Source organism: Podarcis bocagei, assembly GCF_964188305.1.
Source record: "Podarcis bocagei genome assembly, chromosome: 1".
Classification (NCBI taxonomy): Eukaryota; Metazoa; Chordata; class Lepidosauria; order Squamata; family Lacertidae; genus Podarcis; species Podarcis bocagei.
This window is the reverse complement of record NC_138125.1, coordinates 39,892,812-39,916,756: the sequence shown is the minus strand read 5'-3', so window position 1 is coordinate 39,916,756 and position 23,945 is coordinate 39,892,812. Positions and strand designations below refer to the sequence as shown.

Below are 23,945 nucleotides of genomic sequence, written 5' to 3'. Positions count from 1 at the left end.
TGGGTGGCTCTGCTTGCGGGCAAACCAATAGTCATGGGACCACTAAGGCCAGTACACTGATACCTTGGTTCTCAAACTTAATCTGTTCCAGAAGCCCGTTCCAAAACCAAAGTGCACATTCCCATAGAAAGTAATGCAAAACGGATTAATCCGTTCCAGACTTTTAAAAGCAAGCTATAAAACAGAAATTTAACATGAATTTTTACTATCTAACAAGACCATTGATCCATAAAATGAAAGCAATAATCAATGTACTGTACTATAAAATAAATAAAACAATATTGTAGATGATAAAAAATAAAATTACCGTATTTTTCGCCCTATAGGATGTACTTTTCCCCCTCCAAAAATGAAAGGGAAATGTGTGTGCGTCCTATGAGGCGAATGCAGGCTTCAGGAAGCTATCCGCAAGCCTAGGGGAGCCCGCGGGAGTTACCGCCGGGCTCCCAAGGCTTCCGGATAGCAGCCTGTTCTGGGGGCTGGGGTCGGGGGAAGCTCGGGCTTCCCCCGCCCCAGCCCCGCGCCTGGGGGGGAAATATTTTTTTTCTTTATTCCCCCCCCCAAAAAAAAACCCTAGGTGCGCCCTATGGGCCGGTACGCCTTATAGGGCGAAAAATACGGTAACTTTTTTTCTTACCTGCACTTATGATAGTCATTGTGTGGATGGGGGGCTTTTATCCATTTCTGCAGTCACACAATCAATCAATCAATCAATCAATCAATCAATCAGTAGCTGAACTGGGTTACACACAGCCACAAAAACAAATTAACTGAAAAAGCCTTAAAAACAAAAACGCAAAGTAAATGGCAAAAACAAAAGCGCCAAACTCAATCCCTTCCGGAAGTCAGCCTGACTTCAGAAATGTTCGAAAACCAAAGCGCAGCTTCTGATTGGTGCAAGTGCTCCAGAAACAATAGCTGACAACTGCATCAGACGTTTGGCTTTTGAAAAACATTCTAAAACCGGAACACTTACTTCTGGGTTTTCGGCGTTTGGGAACCAAGGTACCACTGTATTAGAAAGAATGATTCAGGGGAAACTAAATGGATATTTTAGAAGGCAAGTCATGAGACTTTGGAAATACATCTCTAAACCCGCTGAAAGGATGACATAAAAGAATATATTATGAACATTCAAATATTGAAAGGTATTGTGGACAGAGAAGTAATTGTTGATCATATCCGGCTATTTTACCCATTGAAAATAAATATTACAGGAATGAAGGAGTTTCCATTACTGAGTCTACAAGAGAGGAGTACTTTTGTGGCATTACTACGCACACTTCTTCTGAAGTTTCAGAACTCTGGAATGTTACTTTGCTTCCCACCAGTCTCCTGAGCACAACACAGAGATACTGTAGAAAGCTAATGCCCGATTTTCCAGGAGTGGAAGCCAAATTCAGAGGAGACAAAATTATAGCATGGAGTTATGAGTGCTTCTCTTGACTGTCAAAGGAGTTTCCGCTGAGGGTAACCCACTGGACAGGAAAGAACTCCCTACAGGGCTACAGTAGCCCCTTTGTTCCAAAGTAAAGGTAATAAACAGTCCTTCCATTCCTTTTGCTATGGAGATGGGAGAAAAATCAGCATTTTTAAACAAAGGGATGGAAGTGTCTTTCCTCTACAACCCTGCTTGTAGATGGTTCTATCTAGGTGAGTGAAAAGCACCAATGCCAATTCTCTATGCTATGAACAGAGAGTGCTGTGCTGTGCACAGATGTGGGTCACTGGGATAAACTGTCAGCCATCAGATCTAGTGTCATGTTTTCTGCAGTCTTAGTCATGGTGTTGCATCAATCATGGCACAAACACGTTTGCTGTGATGAGGAAAGCGAGGTGACCTCATGAAAACAGAATGTATCCAGCTATTTCACAAGTCACATGACAATGCAGGCGAACAACTCAGCAGGAAGTATGTAATGCTGTCATATGAATGATGGCAAATGAGGGAGACTAATAGGTTACAATGACATAATCAGTATGGATTCACAATCAGCATGGATTCACATGTGCCTGTTACCTAACATACTTCAAGCATGAAACCATCAATTTAGTTACCTTATTTTTCGCCCTATAGGACGCACCGGCCCATAGGACGCACCTAGTTTTTTGGGGGGGAAATCAAGGGGGAAAAATTTATTTCCCCACCAGGCTTGCGCAGCCATCCCCAAGCTAGAAGAGGGAGACGGAGCGCTCCGTCTCCCTCTTCTGCCTTCAGGGACAGCTTGGCCCGCTGTCCCCCGAGTTTGTGGGGCTGGCAGGGGGAGAAGCAAGCTTGCTTCTCCCCCCCCCACCAGCCTCCAGATCAGGTCGGGGAATAGCGGGGTGGCGGCGCTCCGCCATCCCCCTATCCCCCGAGCTTGTGGGGCTGGCGGGGGGGAGGGGAGAAGCAAGCTTGCTTCTCTCCCCCCCCCCCCGCCAGCCTCCAGATCAGGTCGGGGAATAGCGGGGTGGCGGCGCTCCGCCATCCCCCTATCCCCCGAGCTTGTGGGGCTGGCGGGGGGGAGGGGAGAAGCAAGCTTGCTTCTCTCCCCCCCCCCCGCCAGCCTCCAGATCAGGTCGGGGAATAGCAAAGTGGCGGCGCTCCGCCATCCCCCTATCCCCCAAGCTTGTGGGGCTGGCGGGGGGGGGAGAAGCAAGCTTGCTTCTCCCCCCCCAGCCTCCAGATCAGGTCGGGGAATAGCAAAGTGGCGGCGCTCCGCCATCCCCCTATCCCCCAAGCTTGTGGGGCTGGCGGGGGGGGGAGAAGCAAGCTTGCTTCTCCCCCCCCAGCCTCCAGATCAGGTCGGGGAATAGCGGAGTGGCGGCGCTCCGCCACCCCGGATCCCCCGAGCTTGTGGGGCTGCAGGCTGCTGCCCACAAGCCTTGCGAGCCCGCGGGACATCCTTCCAGGCTTGCAAGACTTGCGCATAGCTTCCTGAAGCCTGGAGAGCAAGAGGGGTCGCTGCGCACCGACCCCTCTCGCTCTCCAGGCTTCAGCGAAAGCCTGCATTCGCCCCATAGGACGCACACACATTTCCCCTTCATTTTTGGAGGGGGGAAAGTGCATCCTATAGGGTGAAAAATACGGTAAGTTACAGAATATGAGTTGCATTCAACTAAATCCTACTCAGAGCAGACCCACTGAAATTAATGAACCCAAGTCTGTCGTGTCCAATAACTTCAATGGGTCTACTCTGAATAGGACTATTGCTGAATACCACTCTTTTTTTCTCTCCCCCCCCCCGCAACATTTTGTTATTAGGAATGTTTACGATCTGTCCTTCACTCAAAGGTCCCAGGGCAGAGCCTACATATACATTGAAACAAAATTTAACCAAAAGCTAAAAACAAAACACGACAACATCAATATAGTTGATCACAGCATCTCAACAAAGTAAAACTACGAAGTGGCAGTTATGCACTACTTGATGTTGAAAGCTTGCAACATTTTTTAAAAATAAAAAGAGCTGAGTAGTCCATTCAAATACCTTTTCATCTTCTGAAAACAGTGAAAAGTAACACTTAGCAATGGCAACGGGTATAAAAAAACCATTCATTATGATGCACAAAAGCTGATTAACATTAAGCTAAGATGGCAATAACTTTTTAATGTTGCCATTAGCAATTGATCTGTAACACAAGCATAAATTGTACCAACCAACATAATTTTCTCCTTCGAAGCTGTTGCTCAAAACACTCAGAAAAGCTGCAGTAATAAATTAACATGGTTCAGTAATGGTTTGATTTTTTTGTCCAGCTTCTGTCTCAGTCTCTTTCTCATACACAGCGTTTATAAGAAAAAGATTCATGAATCTCAGTTGAGAATAATTCCTTTTTCCAATAAGCCCCAGTTTGTGACTATCTAAAAATAGGTAAACCTTTTAGGATGATGGATCCTTTTCACAAACCTTCGCATGCATTAAAAGCCATGCCAAACATGGGAAGGCTTCCAACTAGTTTCTAGTTCTGCCGGTTTTTTGTGTGGAACCCTGTACGAAATAGCTGCCGTGAAGACGAAAAGGTGAAATTAAAGTATCCCTGAGGCGAGAATCGACATTAACACCCACTGGATCCAAGTGAGCTTTTATTACCTTTCCACTTTGTAGCTCAATTACTTAAAAAGTGAACGCAGTAAACAATTCCACATAGTCTATAGTTCTATGGTACATTCACAAGCAATAGAACTTGGGGGCATTTGCCCTTCCTGCTGACTCATCTTCTATCTCTCCCATCACCCACCATACCAATTTCTCCCACCAAACATACAACAAAGCTTCCTCAAGTCTCTCGCCACCTCTTCCTACCTTACTTCCCCTGTCTCTTGTTCAGAGACATCAAGCAAAGTTATAGTTTGGCATTATATCCGAACTTGAACTGTTTTGTGAGGCACTGTTTGAAGCTGCTCTGCAAAACACAGTTTGCGCCACGTGACCTGAGGTTATGGCTGTATTTACAGCAAATGACAAATCAGAGTTAGAGCTACTGTTCTGCCTCAAGAGGCTGTTGCACTCTGTTGAGTGAACATGGGAAGCTTCATTCTAAAAGGACGGAAAAGAAAAGCAGACAAAAGTGTCTCTAAACCAGATGTAAGCTCAAACTACTGTGGGGGTACTTACATCACAGCTATCAGAATCCAAGGTTTGGCATGATGTGTGAGACAGTGCATGCTTGCACACCCAAACATACTTGGAAAGCTGTTTCTGCGTGGTAAAAGTAGCACAAGCAACTTCCTGCATTATGCAGGATTTGCATCTCTACCCTGTTGAGAAATCAATGAGATTATTGTTAAGATTTCTGGAGCTTAAACTGCTAATGGCTCCTACTGCTTATTTTTTTGCTCCTTCACATGCATGAACCAGTTCCAAGGTAAAGCATCTCAAAGACCAAGTTCTTGGCAATCCTAAAAAATGAGTGCAGGCTGTAAGAGAATATGGCGCTAGTACTTATAAAACTGAAATATTTTCCATCCTCAGCACAAAATTTTAAAATCATTTTATCCTACCTTCTCACTATGCTCAAAGCGGCTAATTAATCGTTGTAACAGTCTTCTGAATTGCCCTTGAGATAGACTGCCCTCAAGACGGAAAGAAAAGATCCCAAGTTTCTAAATTTCTGTTAGTACCAAAACCATACAAAGACAGGAATGAGCATAGGTCAGAGATTTTCAACCTTTTTCAGTCCATGGCTCCCTTGACCAACTATATTCTTTCTGCAGCAGCCCTGTGAAGCTCAGAGGCCCAGTTATGTCACCCCTTGCCTGCAGAGCTGGCAGCCTCTCACCCTTTATCAAACATCCTCTCTTGTGGATTCACTCAGCCTCCTCTTCTCTTCTCTCCCCTCTCCTTGGGAGTCCTCTGGGCAGCTGCAACTGCAGCTGCCGCCCCTGGTCTCTGAGCTGCCTCCCTTGTCCCAAAGAGAGGTGCTTCCTCACACTGTAGGGACAGGGGCCTGGGAAGCAACCCCTGGCCAGACCTAGAGGCACAATTTGCCTGGGGAGCTTGTAGCTAGGGCTTTGGGAGGCAGAGATGCAAGAGGATGCAGAGATCCAAAGAAGGAGGGAAGAAAAGAGGGACAGAGGCCAGTGTTACCAACAGCACCCCTGAACATCATTCAAGGCACCCCAAGGTGCCATTGCACACTGGTTGAAAACCACTGGCATAGGTGATTTCTTTCCTGAACAAACACTTAAGGAAGAGTGGATAACCAGGTCACTAGTGCTTCTCTCTCTCATCACTGTTTCTTTCTCTTCTAACAGAACTACAATTCATATACAGATAAGTCGTGTCACAAAAGGTGGATTTGAACAACTTGACCCTCTGTTGTTGCTTATTATTATTATTATTTACAAAAGGATTGAGGCTTCAAGCAAGTGAGATATGTGTAGATACCTATGAGATAACCTCAAATTAATTTTTAAAGATTTTTTGGTCCAAAATTGGACCCAGGAGATTTTTTTGAAAATTTTGATTTTCGCGCGATTTAGGCTAATGCAATTTCTGCGTCAGTTTGGAAAAAAATATTGTTTCGCTTATTTTTCAACCAATTGGGGTTATTTTGGTATCAAAATAAAGCTAATTGTGGTCTCTTTCAAAATAAGGTATAAAAATGGTATTAAGTGCCACAGAAAAGGGTCACCGACCATTCAAAGTGGTGTAGTGGTTAAGAGCGGTAGTCTCGTAATCTGGGGAACCGGGTTCGCGTCTCCGCTCCTCCACATGCAGCTGCTGGGTGACCTTGGGCCAGTCACACTTCTCTGAAGTCTCTCAGCCCCACTCACCTCACAGAGTGTTTGTTGTGGGGGAGGAAGGGAAAGGAGAATGTTAGCCGCTTTGGGACTCCTTAAAGGTAGTGAAAGGCGGGATATCAAATCCAAATCCAAACTTTTGTCATTCCCCTCCCCCCCCCCGGTAAGTTCCATAAGCCATAGCGCACAAACCACGACTAACACATGTATCATACTTTTGTTGTAGAATGGGCTAACCATGTACTTGTTGTGTTTTAAAAATAAGGAGGGTGTTTTTTGTGGTTATAAAATAATTTGATTTTGAAGTAAATTTTTGACAAGAAAATTATTACTTTTTTGTCAGCTTTTTTGGACCTGGGCCCAATTTTGAACCAAATAAAACCTTAAAAGAATTAATTTGAGGTTATCTCATAGGTATCTACACATTAAAAAAAAAACCTGGAAGAAAATCTGAGTCGTGAGAGCACGGCCGAATATTAAAACCAGGTGATTTGGCGTGGAATGACCCAGAGGTTTTTAGCAAAGAACTGTGTCTTAAATAATCAGCAAAGGGGAAACTGAGCTTAATCCAATCAGTTATTATTCAAAAACGAGTCCTTACAAAAACAGACACATACCACTATACCACAATGTTTATTTATTCCAGAATCAACATATAAGCCAAGGATGTAGGCGGCTTATATCATTTATCCCACCTGTCACATTTCAAATGCAAATACGTAAGTGCTAGGAACAGCTCTGGCTACACGATATTCATGTACATAAAAATGTTAGGGGGGGGGGAGGAAAATAACTTCTGCAGAAAAAGAACTCCCCAGACAGCCAAGGCAGTGTCATTCAACTTCCCTCTTCTTCCTCCCTCTCTCAAGAATTTGCTGCAGATGTATCAGGATTTTTTTATTTTCATTTTGAAATAATAGAGTGAAGCAGTAATAGTGTCAGAAAATTTGCCCAAACAGAAAATTTTCCAGAGTTGTGGGTTTTTTTTTAATCCCACAGAAAACTTTCCATTTTGTAAGTTCATTAGCAACAAAAAAATGATGCCAACTACACAAGTTGCGCTGTGCTAAACTCCATTGCTCTCTAGGGCATCAGGAAAATCCACTTTGCATGCACACAAGGTCCCAGAGTCAACCCCTGGCATCTTCAGGTAGAGCTGGGAGAGAACCACATCTGGAACTCTGGAGAGTCTCTGCCAGTCACCATGGACAACACTGAGCTAGATGTACCAAAGGCCTGACTTGTATAAGGCAGCTTCCTATGCTCCTAGTACAGGAAAGCTTTCTTAAAAAGCCACCCCACTGGAATGCAGCTATGATGAGCTAAAGGATGAAGACAAGTGGGAGAAGGGATACTTAAGCCTTTCAGCTATTCCCCTGTTCTGGTTTTTCCACCTGTGCAGGGGAAAGCGTGTTCAGAGGACTTACTGCCTAGCAATGTAAGTAAGATTGCAGCTTTAGTTTAACTCCAGGAAGCATGAGGGAGGGCGTGGAGGGAAATTTTTAGACAGATGGGTTTTTACTTGACTTTAATTTACTTGTAACAATTAATTTAACACAGCTTGACCCTGGAGACGAATAGGCAAGTGTGCAGTGTACATGTGGTAAACTCCATTCAATCTAGCCCCACCACTCTCCACAGGTTACTGCTGGTCTTCACACCCCTGCCGTGCTTTTAGGCAGACCCAACAGCATTGTGAAGAAAGGGTCAATGGCAAAACAATGTGAAAATATTTCCTGTAGCTTTTTCTCCTACGCTTCCTCAGACTAAAGAAAAGGGGGCTTGAAGGGTCAGCCAAAAGGACAACACTCCAAAACCTAGTAACAAACAAATATGTAATGGAGTCCAAAGTTTTAAATTCCAACAACTTCTAATAGATTTGACTATCTGCACTTTTGGATCAACAAAAGATGAATGTAAAATTCACTTTATAGTATTCCAATTCAAATATTTTTAAAAGCCTTAATCTCAATAATAACTTTGATATTCAAAGGTAGGTGTGTGCATATGTTTCTATAATCAATTCCCACATCTTCCAGCTACAAGCAATATCAATTTTAAATGCTCAAAACATTCAATCAGCCCAGGCAAGGAAGACTAAAGAGTCTATTCACTGCTTAACTCTTAAATCAAACAGAACTTTGCGAACAATTATATGAAAAAGAAATTCACGTATTATGTGGTGCAACAAGTACAAAACTAAAGTACACCATCTGAGAAAGCATGCATCAACCTCCCCCAGATTTTTATCTCTCCTTCTTTCTCACTGCAGTGGAACAATAAAAGAGACTTAGTTTATTTGATGATGTTGTAAAGCCAAGCTTTTTTGTTTACATGTGCTAAGGGGATAATGGAAAGACCGATCCAATATTTCCTGAGAGCATTTTGGCAGCAAATATTTCCTGGATTTATTGGAGCTTTTTCAAATTAGTGCTGGGTTTTGTCCTTCTACGAAAATAAGTTCTTACTGCCCCGCAAAGCAAGACTCTGTGTCCTTTATAAACACTGCTCCTACGTCATACTGTTCATCTCAAAATACATCGGACATTGGGGGGGGGGGCACATTCCATTTTCCGTACCAGGTGCCCTTTCTTTTACTTTCTGATGCTACCAAACATGGCTGACTACAAAGACAGTGGGAAAATAATCCTTATGAAGTATCTGGAAGGCGAGCAGAAAAATCTCCTGACCTGAGCCAGCCAACCTTCCCCACGGTCCCGTATCATCTAAAGTTGAGGAAAACATCTCTAGAATGATATTTATGGGTGTATAATAGGGGTGATAGAGGTGCTTATGGGAGCAAGTTCCATAGTTTAACTATGCATTAAATGAAGGAGAACTTCCCTTTATCTATTCTGAACGTTTCCACAATTAGCTCCATTGGATGTCTACCAGTTCTAGAGTCCTTTGCGGACTCCACTTTCTATACCTCTGCATTCAAAGAACAGTCCATTTATTCCCACTCACTGCTTACTATTTAACCAAGTCCTGATCCACAAGAACACATCTCCTCTTTTTCCATGATTGATAAGCTTACTCAGGAGCCTTTTGTGAGATACTTTGTCAACTATGTCAACTGGATCACCTCTGTCTATAAGCTTGCAGACATTCTCAAAGATTCACGACATAGGACTCACCCTTACAGAAGCCATGCTAGCTCTGCTTCAACAAGGCTTGTTCTTATATACGCTTGGTTATTTTATCCATAACAATGCTTTCCCACCAGTTTACCCAGGACAGATGATAAGCTAACTAGTCTGTGATTTCCAGGGTCTTCCACCCCAGATCCATTTTTAAAAAAATGGTAATACATTGACTATCTTACAATCCTCAGGTATGGAGGCTCACCTGAGGGGCAAGTTACATATTTTTGGTAGAAGATAATCAATTTCATATTTGAGTTCTTTCAGAACTCTCAGGTGGATGCTATCCAGACCTGGTGATCTGAAATACTGTATTTTGTCTTATTTGGCTGAGATGATCAGATCATCTCTTCTACCACTATCTGCCTCAGTCCCTCAGATTACCCTCTTTCAAAACTTCAGCGATGTGCTCTATATCTTCCACTGTGAGGACAGATGCAAAGATTGCATTCAGCTTCTCTGCAACCTCCTTAAGCACACTAATGACTCCCTTGTCATTCAAGGGTCCAAAGCCTCCCTAAAGAGTCCTTTCCTACTATTACATTTAAAAATCTTGTTGTTGGTGGTCTTCATGTTTTTAGAAATGTGCTTCTCTTATTCTTTTAGTATACCTTATTGTCTGGCTTGAACTTTATTTTTGTTCTCTTCATTTGGACAAGATTCCCCCTGCCTTACTTTTTAAAGAAGCCTTATTGCCTCCAATAGCTTCTTTAACTCTGCTTGTGAACCACACTCTCACCCTCTTGGCCTTTGTGGTACCTCTCCTTATCTGCCACATATATTCCAGTTGAACTAATATTGCAGAGTTGTAGAGTTGGAAGGGACCACGAGAGTCAAACAGTCCAACCCCCTGCAATGCAGGAATCTTTTGTCCAATGTGGACTTGAACCCACGACCCTGAGATTAAGAGCCTCATGCTTACCAACTGAGCTATCCCAGCTATTTGTGTTTTCAAACAACTTTCAAGACATTTTGGAATGATCCAACCCTCTTGATTTTGCCTTTCAACTTCCTTTTTACCAATCCCCTCATTTGGGGGATGTTTCCCCTTTTGAAAACAAATGTGACTGACTGCGTAAGTTACACTGGAGAAATTGTACCTTTGTGTACTTTGATTTGTGCTCTTCATTTTAACCTGAAAGGGCTAAAGGTATTGAGGGCGGTGAGTTAAGGTCATCATCACATCCCACATAACAGAAAATTGGTCAGTTATTTTGCCAGTGACCAGATAAAGCATACACAGAATCGGTAAGAAAAATGGAAAACATTTGCCTTCAGCTAGTATTATGTAGGACTATAAATGTATGAAGGGAAGGCCCTTATCAGTGGCTCCAAAAACATTTCAGTAATGGCAAGATTGGAAGAAGGGGGGCAGATTTGGCAGGGGTATGCGAATGACTGCAGAAATCAAGTGGTGCAACAGAAAACAAAGTGATGAGGAAATGGGGGAGAAAACTATTTGGAATACCAGGTGGAAGCCTGGTGAAAATCTATGCAAAATTTTAATTTAAAACATATTCATTATACTTTTGACCTTCTTAACTGTCCACCTTAAAGTCCGTCTTGCAAACCAAAAGGCCTCATCATTAGCTCTTGGTGTCATCATGTAAGAACCATACAATCCAGTGACATAACAAAAAGTTCTAGCAACCAATCATTTGGTTTAAATATAGGGAGACTCTGGACCACCAGTTATCTATCCAGCTCCTAACACAGCTGCTGCTCTCAAGGACGTTGACCTTACTTTAGACATCAGACACTTTCTACCAGCCTTTTGTCTGTGTTTCAGAATGAGAGGCAAGGTGACTGTTAAAGGGAGCATGCCAAGCTTTCCTTCTGTTGCTGTCATGCTGGAACAGATTACAGAGAATGCCTTGCCTGTGTCTCAGCTCAGAGAAAGGGGTAATCAATGCTCTTGGACCTTCAACTCTTGCACAATTCAAAAATACAAGCCTATTGCTGGCCAGAAATATACGTGAACACTGGAGAATGTCACACTAGAATCACGCTGCTCAAACAAGGATGTTTGCTCAGTACATTATAGTAAGGAAGCAAGCCCCTCAAGTTGAGCATTTGCAGTCAATGTGCTTTTGTTATATCAATAGTTAGACTGGTGAGGGATTCAGAGACTGCACTGCATGAGACATTCCCAAAGAAATTAAAGCTAATTAACATTCCTCGCAAACTTCAGAGGACAGGAAATCACAAGGGCATCCACCCTACTGGAGTATAAATCATGCTAGAGACTATGGCATCACAGGAAGATATATATGCCTGATCCTGTTTCATATTGTAACTGGTATAGTAGGTTTGCTTAATGTGCAAACATTTGTGCCTTTTTCTGTTTACTTTCCATGGGCCTAGAGATTTATTTGGAACATGACACTTTACTGTCAACTGTATTTGAGCTAACTTAATCTACTTTTTTACTTCTTTTATTCAGGAGGCAGTAGGTGACATTTGTGAGTAGTGCTAAGATACTAACTGATCCCAAAGGCTACGGCGTACATGAATTGCAGTCATTTCTCTAATCAAGAGCACAAAGAAAGCTACTTGAAATGTGTGACTTATAAATAAGGTTACGATTTTTGGGTAGTGGCTGCGAAGCTAAAACTCAGTGAGTAGGTGGCCTTAGGACTCTCTCAGATTCAGTGCTCTCCACCTGCAATATGGGGATAACACTGGCATATGTTACAGGGTTGCCATAAGCACTGCACAAAGATGACATACGTGAAACACTTTAAACACCCAAAAGCAAATGCCAAGTATCATAGTGGGTGGTCCCAAGTCTAGCACTTTGGAAGTGAAACAGGCCCACCCAGAAACAAAGCAGTGGTTTCTGCATACCTGGATGCCTTAGTGACACAGAAGCATCATTTGTAAGTTAAAATAAAATTTTAATGGCCCATGAGCATCTTAACAAGAACCTACAGTAAGAAATGACGCTATAGCAGGCATAGGCAAACTCGGCCCTCCAGATGTTTGGGATCCCTAGCTAACAGGACCAGTGGTCAGGGATGATGGGAATTGTAGTCCCAAAACATCTGGAGGGCCAATTGCCTATGCCTGCCCTAAAGATAGGCTGTTTCTCAGCTACATTTAGCAAAAACTTCAAGCACTTCTAGCAACCTGTCATAATCCTACTCCTTTGGTTCAGTAGACAGGGTGAATACAACAATATCTAGGCAATATGGCTGGAAACACACAGGAGACTAGTTAGCTATGCTTTAGAAAGCTAGGAGAACTAACAAATAAAGCCATTAAAAATTGGGTGAGTCTGTGTGTGTATTTTTTAAAACAGCAATAAAAGATGCACTGTAATGAAGCCTGGGCTGAGAGGAGCAGAGGTGAAAGGCGACAGAAGCCACAAAACCAACAGGGGGGTTATGATGCAAGTTTCCTTGCATTTTAATTGCCATTATCCACAATAATATTTCAAACAAGCAACACACCCCAAAGTTCAGAGTATATTGGTTAATCAAAGTGGAGTAAGTGGAGAAGAAAATGCACAAACTAAAAATATGCACCTCAGTCACACCAATGTGTATTGTCCTCATCACACAAACCAAGAGTTTCTGAAAATCTGGGAAGCCAAAAATCACATTCTACCAATCTTCTGCATTAACAGAAAAATAGCTTACGCAGAAAATATCAAGTTCGCACAATGAGATCTTGTTCCTTAATAACTTCTCTTACTGAAATTAATGTGCCATGCCACAGTACAAAGTGAAAATAAAAGGAATTCCCAGTCCAATAATTTCCTTTTTGTATTTAAGTCCACATGTTGTGAGAGGTGCAGCCAGCTAATATAAATAATGCTTCCCTGCCAAAAGTTTTGCTCAGTTTAGGCTAAGCTCCAATTATGTCAACAATTCAGTTAATTGAAAAGGGGTTTTTTCCTGAGCTTTTAGTGGATCTCCTTTGAACTCCAAGATACAACTTCCCAGCTCTTCAAAACACTTCCCTTTCACTCCAAACAGCCAATGAACGAAAGAGAAGGGGAAAGGTCACCTTCCTTTTAGAAAATAGTTTCATAGCTGTGTTTCTGTCAGGGGGGCAATTATATCACAAAAAGGGAATAAAAGGTTAGAGTTGCAAGACAGTTTTAAACCTCTAAAGCAGCACAAAACAGAAGACAATATAGGAAAATGGAAGAGACCATGCAAATGAAAGCTCCTGGGTGTTATGAAGATCCAACATACTGTAGTTCTTATACTTCTATTCTTAATGCTACTCTTCCTACTTACGAGTACCTAAAAGGTGACTACTGTAAGAAATGCTTCTATGCCTTATTGAAGAAAATCAGGATGGTGCACGAGAGGCCCATTCTTCACAATGAAGCAGAACAGTATTTCAGAATACATGCCGGAATCATTCTTGTCACCAACTAGAACTCCGATGAGAGTCTTAAGTATTTGCTTGAATGGCAAAGGTACATTGGTTTTGCTGCTATCTGAGCTAAAAAAAATGACAGCAACTTGCTTGGTTCTCAAAAATAAACGGATGGTATAAGAAGTCAGAGAGATATACATGAAGAAAATTTTGTTTTTAATGGAAGAGGGTGAGAGATAAATGAAGGTTTGTGTATGTTTTAATTAAATGTATGTTTAGCTAAGGCATAGACTTTTGCTCCACTTTAAGCATACTCTTTAGCTCTTAAAAAATATCCATGCTGGATTTGTAGCTGTGTTATTCAAAGCACATGCAATGAAAAAATATTAAGTGTGGTAACATTATCAGCTTCAGTCAATATATCCTACAGAGCTACAATCCTAAACACAAGATGAACTCTGTGGGATTTAAGATGACCAGCATCAGGCGATCTGTATATTTAGACCCCAGCGTATCTACTTGATTGCTTACAAACGTCCTCAGCATCTTTGGCTTGAAAGCAAGGAGCAAAACATCGAATAATCTAAGCACTGGGGGAGAGCATCCATTTCTACACTGCATAAGAATTTCTTGGACCAATTCCCAACTGTCTTCTAAGCTGCAAGTCCAGCATCTGACTAATGCATTCGACTGTGGAGGGACAAAACATATGCGGGGGAAGTCGACCAAAACGAAATGCAACTTCTTCCAAGAGTTGAGTAACGCTCCCACGGGCAAGCTCCCCAACCCCAGCAACTTTCTGCTTAACTGAGCAAGGATTAGGAAAGGGTTAAGAAGCCTGCTCTGTGCACCTTTGGCTCCAGCGGCACACCCCCTCCGGCCAGGAATGAACAGAGTGGCCGGATTCCAGACGAAAGCCTCGCCGATTTGGCCCCAGGAAAATGGAGCCGGGCCAGCCTCGATCTCCCGGGTTCGAGTTCCCTCCCGCCCTTCCACCCCCCCCCCCCGGTTTTACGCACCAGGAAGCGAAACCCTTTCCAACGACCCTAGAAGCCGCTGGGAAACTCGGCCAGCCCGCCGAACTTTTCATTTCTTTTTCTGACAGCAGATACACACACCCAACAACAACTACTACAGCCTGAAAAGCTCTGGAATGCGTGTCTCGATCCTGATCCAAACCTCGCCCACGAAATCGCGCCAGCGGGACCATTTTAGGCGCACGCACCCCACCCGCAAAGCACGCTTCCAGCTGTATAAAGCCGAACCATCCCAAGCAAGTCTCTCTCTCTCTCTCTCTCTCTCTCGCCTCATGGCGCAAAGAGAGGAGGCTGGACGGGGCGAGCCTCCTCCAGCACCACCAGAGCCGGACGCAAGGCGCTCCTGCCCGGCAGCGCCCAATGGAGAGTCCACCTCCTCTTCGGGCTTATGGTTAACTGGGCTCCAGAAGGCGAAGGGAGAAGCGGCAGGAAGGGGCGCGGCGCGGCGCCTCTCCCCGGCGGCCAGCTCCTCTCCGCTGCCGTTCTTCCGAAGCGACCCACAACTTCGACGCGGGAAAAGCGCGAGGGACGCTCCGAAGAACTACTGCGGCAGGCGGCCAAGGCAGGGCGGCCCCTGCTGCGCCTGAGGAGAAGCAGAAAGAGAAGGAGAAGGCAGCTGGAGGTTGCAGCCCCCTGCACTGACTGGGACCTACCTTCCCGCCGCTGCCCGGTCCTTCAAGCCGCCTTCTTCCCCGGCTTGGCTTTTTCTAAGCGCGGGGTGGGAACGCGAAAGGGCTCCAGCGCTGGCTGGGAGCTGCCGGGCGAAGCTACAGGCGAGGCGCCCCGCTGCCGCGCACTCAGGCTCCTCGCGGGGAACGACGGCGCGCGGGCAACACAAACTCTCCGGCTCCTGCTGCCCCGTCAGGCTCTTCACTGGAGCGGCTCTCCCCGCTGCTTTGCTTCGCCGCCAGGAGCAGCGCGGCGGCGGCGGCGAGGCCACCCAGCTGTGAGCCAGAGGCGGGAGGGGAGCGCCACGTGCCCGGGCAGGGGCCAATGGCGAGAGGGCGGCTCGGAGCCTTGCTGCTCCTAAATGCAACGCGCCCGCCCGCCTTCTCGGCCGGGCCCATGTGACCACGTCGCCGGCTGGAGTTCAGGTGAGGGAAGCGCCCTGCAGAAGTAGTCGGCAGGTAAGTAGGTAGGTAGGCGGGCTTCCTGCCCAGGAAGGAACACTTGGGAGTTCAGCTCTGGGAGCAAAAATTTTGGAGGGGGGAAAGGATTGAGCAAGGGGATGGCGGGGGAAAAGGAACAGAAGAAGGAAAAGGGTTAAGAGAAATAGGTACAGGAAGAGGAGGAAGGAAATAGGAGAACAGAGGAATGTCACCCAAAACAATACTTCTGGTTTTTGGTTCTGGTCAGGGGGGGCCCAACACATTCCGCCACCTGAGGCAAAAGAGTCTTAAGAGTTGGAAGGGTCATCTAGTCCAACCCCCTGCAGTGCAGGAATCTCAGCTGAAGCTTCTATGACAGGTGGTCATCCAACTTCTGCTTAAAAACCTCCAAGGAATGCGAGCCCATCAACTCTCGTGAGTGTTCCACTGCTGAACAGCTCTTACTGCCAGAAAGTTTTTCTGAATGTTTAGTCAGAATCTCCTTTCTTGCAACTCGAAGCCATTGGTTCGAGTCCTACCCTCCAGAGCAGGAGAAAACAAGCTTCTTCTCTCTTCCATGTGACAGTCCTTAAGATACTTGAAGACGGCTTACATATCTTCTCTCAGTCTCCACTTTTCCAGGCTAAACATACCCAGCTCCTTCAAGCGCTCCGCATAAGGCTTAGTTTCCAGACCACCGGTCCTGTCAAACGCAGCTGCTTCTCGCTTCTCTGGTGGCAGGAGGCACCCACAGTGGTGCCAGAAAACTGTGGGTGCCCCCTTCCACATCACTGGAGAAGCAAGGCGAAGCAGTGACAACGAGATCTCACAAGAGCTCTCTAACAGGTGCCTCGTGGGCTAGCCAGCCCTCCACATCGCCCCAGTGGCTTAGCATGGAGGGCGCGAGGAGGGCTGTTGCCCCAGGTGCACCCCCCCAAGATCCCCATCGAGCAGCCTCTGCACCCCGTCCACCGCCATGCATGTGTGTAACATACCATGCGTGGCACTGAGCTCCCCCTTGATGTGTGTCGGACACAACCTGCCACCACTGCCACCCCCGTCCTTGACTAAAACAAAACAGAGTGGCATCATTACTTCTTAAGACCTTGAACTGAGGCTGGGAAGTTGCTGGGAAGAGACCGCTGGGAAGCCATATATATATATATATATATATATATATATATATGCAGGTTTTGGTGTCTTCGGGTGTCTTCCCGTGTAAGAGTTGGGGTGTCTAGGCGACGTTTCGACGAGGTCTCACTCGTCATCTTCAGGCTGGTGCTTTCGGCTTCTTGTTACTGGAACAGAGCAGGATCTCAGTGTTTGAGTTCCTATAAATACTGTTGAGGGGGTGTGGTGTATAGCCTCCAACGTTCTGGGCAGAGAGGAAGTTCCCAGGTTAGTGTGTCTTTTCTTCTTTTGTTCATTAATTACTTGAGGGATATCTTGAGTGATTTCTTGAGTGATATTCTGAGTACCACTTAGGAGGGTCGTTAGGTGTGGATTAGTTGCTAAAGCTTTCGTGTCTTGACCTCTTGAGCTAGTGAAGAGTTTTTTCTGAGAAGATGGCTGTACTGCACTTAGTTGTGCTCTGGCTTGGCTTCGTGTATAGGGGCGAGCTGTGGTTTTGTGCCCTGTGCCAGCCAGATCTGTGTAGGGATTGCAGGGGGGTGCAGCATCCGGAGGTGCCACTATGGTTTGGCTACTGGATGGTGTCTGTAATTTATCTGTGGAGAGGGTCTGGGTTTGGGTCTGGTGTGGTTGATTGGAGATGGCGTTCTGTGTGCCTCTGGTTCTGGTGTCGGTTTTTGTGGGGAGGGCTATTTTCCAGATGTCTGGCAGGCGGGACGTATCGTCACGCTTGTTCATGTTGTGAGGGTGTTTCTCTATCTCGATGGCTTCCATGATTATTCTCTTGTGGTGGTGTTCCATGTTAAAGAGCAATTTGGAATCTGAAAAATTAATTTCGTGTCCTGTTTCTTTCATGTGTTGGTAAAGAGAGGAAGTTTTTTCTTCTTTTTTGACGGCATTCTTGTGTTCTGCGATACGTGCATTTATTCGTCTGTTTGTTTGTCCAATGTACGTGGCTGGGCAGACTTTGCAGGGTATTTCATAGACCCCTTGGTTTTCTAACTGGATTTTATCTTTGGGGTTTCTGAGGATATTGGCTATTTTTTGGTTGGTGCAAAAGGCTGTTTTGATATTGTGTTTATGGAGGATTTTGCTAATTTTATCTGTAGTGCCCTTGATATAAGGAAGGAGGGCCATGCCATTGTTTTCTTCTGTGTCTTGGTTTTTGGGGGGTGTTTCTTTTTGGATTAGCTTCGTAACCCTGTTTTGCTGGTATCCGTTGGCGATTAACACATTTGAAAGATTCTGTAACTCAGTTGTCAAGTGGTCTTTGTCAGCCAGGCGTTTGGTTCTGGAGATGAGAGTCTTGGCTACGGAGTTTATTTGTGCAGGGTGGTGGTGTGATTGTGCATGTAAGTAGCGGTTGGTGTGTGTTTTTTTCCGGTAGATAGTGTGTCCTAGGGAGCCATCAGGTTTTTTGTAGATTAGGACGTCAAGGAAGGGAAGTTGGTTGTTGGCTTCTATTTCCATAGTGAATTGTATTTTGGGGTGTAGGCTGTTGAGATGTGTGAGGAAGCTATCTAGTTTTTTCTTCCCGTGTGGCCAAATTACAAAGGTGTCGTCAACATACCTGAGCCAAAGGGGCTGGGAGCTGGGGGCACTGTTATACAGTGGTTCCGCTCCTTCCTCCTGGGCCGTGTTCAGAAAGTGGTGGTGGGGGATGAGTGTTCAGACCCTTGGGCCCTCACTTGTGGGGTGCCTCAGGGTTCTGTCCTCTCCCCCATGCTTTTTAACATCTATATGAAGCCGCTGGGAGAGATCATCAGGAGGTTTGGGCTGGGTGTTCATCAGTATGCGGATGACACCCAGCTCTACCTCTCTTTTAAATCAGAACCAGTGAAGGCGGTGAAGGTCCTGTGTGAGTGTCTGGAGGCGGTTGGAGGATGGATGGCGGCTAACAGATTGAGGTTGAATCCTGACAAGACAGAAGTACTGTTTTTGGGGGACAGGAGGCGGGCAGGTGTGGAGGATTCCCTGGTCCTGAATGGGGTAACTGTGCCCCTGAAGGACCAGGTGCGCAGCCTGGGAGTCATTTTGGACTCACAGCTGTCCATGGAGGCACAGGTCAAATCTGTGTCCAGGGCAGCTGTTTACCAGCTCCATCTGGTACGTAGGCTGAGACCCTATCTGCCTGCGGACTGTCTCGCCAGAGTGGTGCATGCTCTGGTTATCTCCCGCTTGGACTACTGCAATGCGCTCTACGTGGGGCTACCTTTGAAGGTGACGCGGAAACTACAACTAATCCAGAATGCGGCAGCTAGACTGGTGACTGGGAGCGGCCGCCGAGACCATATAACACCGGTCTTGAAAGACCTGCATTGGCTCCCAGTACGTTTCCGAGCACAATTCAAAGTGTTGGTGCTGACCTTTAAAGCCCTAAACGGCCTCGGTCCAGTATACCTGAAGGAGCGTCTCCACCCCCATCAGTCTGCCCGGACGCTGAGGTCCAGCGCCGAGGGCCTTCTGGCGGTTCCCTCACTGCGAGAAGCAAAGCTACAGGGAACCAGGCAGAGGGCCTTCTCGGTAGTGGCGCCCGCCCTGTGGAACGCCCTTCCAGCAGATGTCAAAGCGATAAACAACTATCTGACATTCAGGAGACATCTTAAGGCAGCCCTGTTCAGGGAAGTTTTTAACGTGTGACATTTTACTGTATTTTTGGTTTTTATGGAAGCCGCCCAGAGTGGCTGGGGAGGCCCAGCCAGATGGGCGGGGTATAAATAATAAATTATTATTATTATTATTATTATATACAGTCATATATATATATGACTGTGGTACAGTCATATATATATGACTGTACCACCTCCCCTGGGCTCTGCTAGGTGGGAATGGGAGCCATGCAAGTAAGAGATGGCAATGTTGCTCCTATTTCCATATCTTTGTCATACTTTCTGGATAGGCTCACGGAGAAGGCAGAGTTGCAGACAGCTGCCTTAGCCCTCTCACTGCCTCATCACTCGCACTTTGGGTAGTGGAGGGTAGCGTTGGACATGGAAGGAACATCTGACGAGAGCATTCTGCAGTCAGGGCACCACCACAGAGTAGGTCCTTTCCTGCTGAACTTCAAATGGCATCAGCGCAGCCTGTGCCTACGCTTACTCAGGAGTACAGTATGCCCCATTGAATTCTGTGATGGGTTTGCAGTCCAAGTTCTTAAGTATGCCAAACTCTGCTGCTTGTGATCAGGCTCCTTGTTTCATGTTAAAAGATCAGATTTAAAAAAGCAAAAATTTCAGGTTAATGTTTTGATTTTGGAAGGTTGTCTGATATTTCACAGCACATAGTGGTTTAATGTGCTTCCTATACAATAAGGTTTAAAAGATGGCTATTACGCAATATGATGGTAGCTAAATAGTTGATCTTTCAGAGGCTGATGACACTTCACTTTCCGCGTCCCAGTTGTTTTCAATGTGGCTCATGTATATGTAGGGAATTAGCCTGTCCTTTTGATAAAAAGTTGACCAGTGAAAACACTGCAGATGAACATATGCAATCATATGCATATATTCTATAGTTTCCCTGCTACAGTTTAGCCCATGCCCATGGCCTGCTCTTGCATATTTAGTTGTATGAATATCTTTGCTCTTTCATGGTGAAATCTAGACTCTGCTGAAGTTAATGGAATTCAGTTGTAGTGTACAGGTCTTTACAAACCAGCCCTATACATAAATTTTTGGAAGCTCCATAGAGCCATCCACCTTTATCCAAAGTGCTATATTCTGTGTACACTGCTCTCTTCTAAAAGAACTGTTCTAAAGCTGCTTTTAGAATAAAAGGGGAAAGTGTTTATCTCTTAACTCTCCTATATGGTAAGGAAGCATAATTTACAGATAAGGACATAAGTACAAGGTAAGGCAGGTTGTTCACTCTCAGGGTTACAAACACACTAAACTGACTAATCTGGCTACTGAATTTCGTAACTGAGGTTAGTATTTGATAATTTGGACTGTGTTTTTTTTAGGACAGTTAACCTCAATATGTACGTAATTGGTTTTGATGGTGCAATAAAGGGAAGAGGAGGCAGATTTTTTTTTTATCATACACTGGTACATACGCTTCAGGTTACATATGCTTCAGGTTACACACTCCGCTAACCCAGAAATAGTGCTTCAGGTGAAGAACTTTGCTTCAGAATAAGAACAGAAATTGGGTTCCGGCGGTGCGGCAGCAGCAGGAGGCCCCATTAGCTAAAGTGGTGCTTCAGGTTAAGAACAGTTTCAGGTTAAGAACAGACCTCCGGAACGAATTAAGTACTTAACCCGAGGTACCACTGTAGTCTTATTAAAATACTGAAATTGCATTCAAAAAGCAACCATTCAGAACTTAGTATAGAAAAATTGCTGCAGTGATAAGAAGTACCTAACAGTGTTAGAGTTGCAAACGGCAGCATTAAAAAACATTCAAAGTGATTATATTTTTGTAAACTGTTTTGAGGTTTTCTTACAGACAAGAACTATATAAATTTTGTTAAAATGGGGGGGGGGGGGGAAATGCCTGTACTAATTTTTTCACATTGCACCCTTAAGATGGCAGAACAACTACCAAGTTGTGAAGGGCTATATCACTTTATAGTTTGCTCTTTGTCCACCAAAGTTTCTTCATTGGTAGATCACCTGACAAAGTTTCTTCATTGGTAGATCACCTGACAAAGCAAGCTTAAGCAATGAATGTTTCTTGCTTTGGATTTTTATTCCAGGAGTTCAGGGCAGGTCCTGAACTCACCAGATTTAAAAAACTAAACTGAAATACATACTGGACATCACAATAAAAAGATCACACTAAAAATGTCACAACACAATCTGATTCAAACACTTAATTTAAACTTTCCTCTTTTACTGTGTAATATATATTTTTAGGCATGATCCACCCAAATTTAGGCATGCACGTATCTAAAGCTGCAATTCTATACTCATTAACCTAGGATTAAGTGCCACTGAACTCAGTAGCATATACTTTCAAATAGATGTGGGTCACCAAACTGTATTGTAAACATGCTTAACTTGGGCTGTTTCACATATCCCCACAAATGGTAATAAATTTATTGGATAAAGGGCAACGCCCATAATGAAAATGATGTTTGCTGTGCAAATTTACTTCAGCTCTTACATCATTCTTTCAGGTTCACGGGAGTTTCGTTTTCTTTTCTTTTTTCACAGTGGGCTTGTGACTTTTCAGAGAAGGCATATCCACAAACAAATGATAGTGCTGCAGAGAGCATAGCATGTTCTTTGTTGTGCAATTTTATATCAGAGTCAGTAGCAAATAAGCAGCCATGTAAAACAAGACTGCTATTCAGTCAAGGAAATCTGGTCTGACAGCATCATAAAATAGAAGACAGACACTTCAGTAGATTCCAGTATCAGCAAGAATCTTAATATACCAAGGACACCGTTTTTATACTTGATTGCATTCCTTGGAACTACCCACAGAGTATAAAAGAAAGCACTATTCAAGACAATTCTCCACCTATTTATTGTGTCTTGGTTTTTCCCTGTCCTGTCTCTTGGAACTTTGGCAGCTGTGGTGGGGTACCTAATCCAGTATGTTCAGTGTTTTCCTAGATGAAGGCTTAATGCTGGGGAAAGCAGTATTCTTGGTATTTCTACATGCAGCAGACAAAATATGGCTAGAGAACCATGACAGCCAGGAGTCTATTTGTAAGGGGGGTAACACCCATACACAGGTACCGGTAATCTTAAATGTCCAAGCCAATATGGCAGTGCTTTCCAAAACCTTTACATTAGATCTGAAGAGGGGGACCATGCCTTTTGCCCCTTTTGGTGTAATAATGCACAACTATTACCAAAGATACACTTCAGGACAAGCTTGGGTTTGGGGTGTTTTTTTAAACTGACGTGTGTATCAATGCCCTCACACAAGGCTGCAGCCTTGATCCTCCAGTGTGGTACTATTTGGGTGAACAGGACAAGTGTGCTCTTTCCGGGTTCAGAGAGTGAATGTTTAAAGGTATGTTCAAAAGGAAGAGAGTAGATTGATGGGAGCTCTATGCAGAATTGTGAGTAGGGAATCACTTGCTGGTCCCGCCTTCTGTCGCATTCCTGCTGGCCTCCACAGTGAAGGGTGAAAAGTGTGCACCCTGCTTCAGTCATGCAGGCTTCCTGCATGGTTTAGATTCCTGACAAGTACAGATGTCTTCTAGAAGTCAGATAGTTGTTTATTTCCTTGACATCTGATGGGAGGGTGTTCCACAGGGCGGGCGCCACTACCGAGAAGGCTCTCTGCCTGGTTCCCAGTAACCTCGCGTCTCACAGTGAGGGAACCACTAAAAGGCCCTTGGAGCTGGACCTCAGTGTCTGGGCTGAACAATGGGGGAGGAGATGCTCCTTTAGATATACTGGGCTGAGGCCGTTTAGGGCTTTAAAGGTTGGCACCAACACTTTGAATTGTGCCTGGAAATGTACAGGGAGCCAGTGTAGGTCTTTCAAGACCGGTGTTATGTGGTCTCGGCAGCCGCTCCCACTCACCAGTCTAGCTGCTGCATTCTGGATTAGTTATAGTTTCTAGGTCACCTTCAAAGGTAGCCCCACATAGAGCACTTTGCAGTAGGCCATGCAGGAGATAACCAGAGAATGCACCACTCCGGCGAGACAATCTCCAAGCAGGTAGGATCTCAGCCTGAGTACCAGATGGAGCTGGTAGACATCTGCCCTGGAGACAGAATTTACCTGCACCTCTCTGGACACCTGTGAGCCCAAAATGACTCCCAGGCTGCACACCTAGTCCTTCCGGGGCACTGTTACCCCATTCAGGAACAGGGAGCCCTCCATACCCGCCCACCCCCTGTCCCCCAAAAAACAGTACTTCTGTCTTGTCAGGATTCAATCCCAATCTGTTAGCCACCATCCGTCCTCCAACCGCCTCCAGAATGAAGGGTGCATGAAATAGACAGCCTTTCTCTCACCATCCCACTGCCTAGTTCCCTCATTTAGAGAGAACTACATTCCTCCCAGCCTTCATGTCACGATAA

The 23,945-nt window shown here is 44.9% G+C and overlaps 1 protein-coding gene and 1 long non-coding RNA gene across 3 annotated transcripts in view; one reads left to right on the top strand and one right to left on the bottom strand.

Annotated features, from left to right (window-relative positions):
* The window catches only part of STXBP6 (syntaxin binding protein 6), a 108,507-nt gene extending 92,924 nt beyond the window's left edge, over positions 1–15,583 (bottom strand). Inside the window, exon 1 of one of the 2 annotated variants that reach the window (XM_081210501.1) lies at positions 15,392–15,583. The gene's annotated coding sequence lies outside the window, so the exon portion shown is untranslated. Of the gene's footprint in view, positions 1–14,720; positions 14,968–15,391 lie in introns of those variants that run through there. The other variant, XM_081210502.1, reaches the window with a different exon arrangement.
* The window catches only part of LOC308596337, a 646,399-nt gene that overhangs the window by 198,555 nt on the left and 423,899 nt on the right, over positions 1–23,945 (top strand). The gene's annotated exons all lie outside the window — the stretch shown is intronic.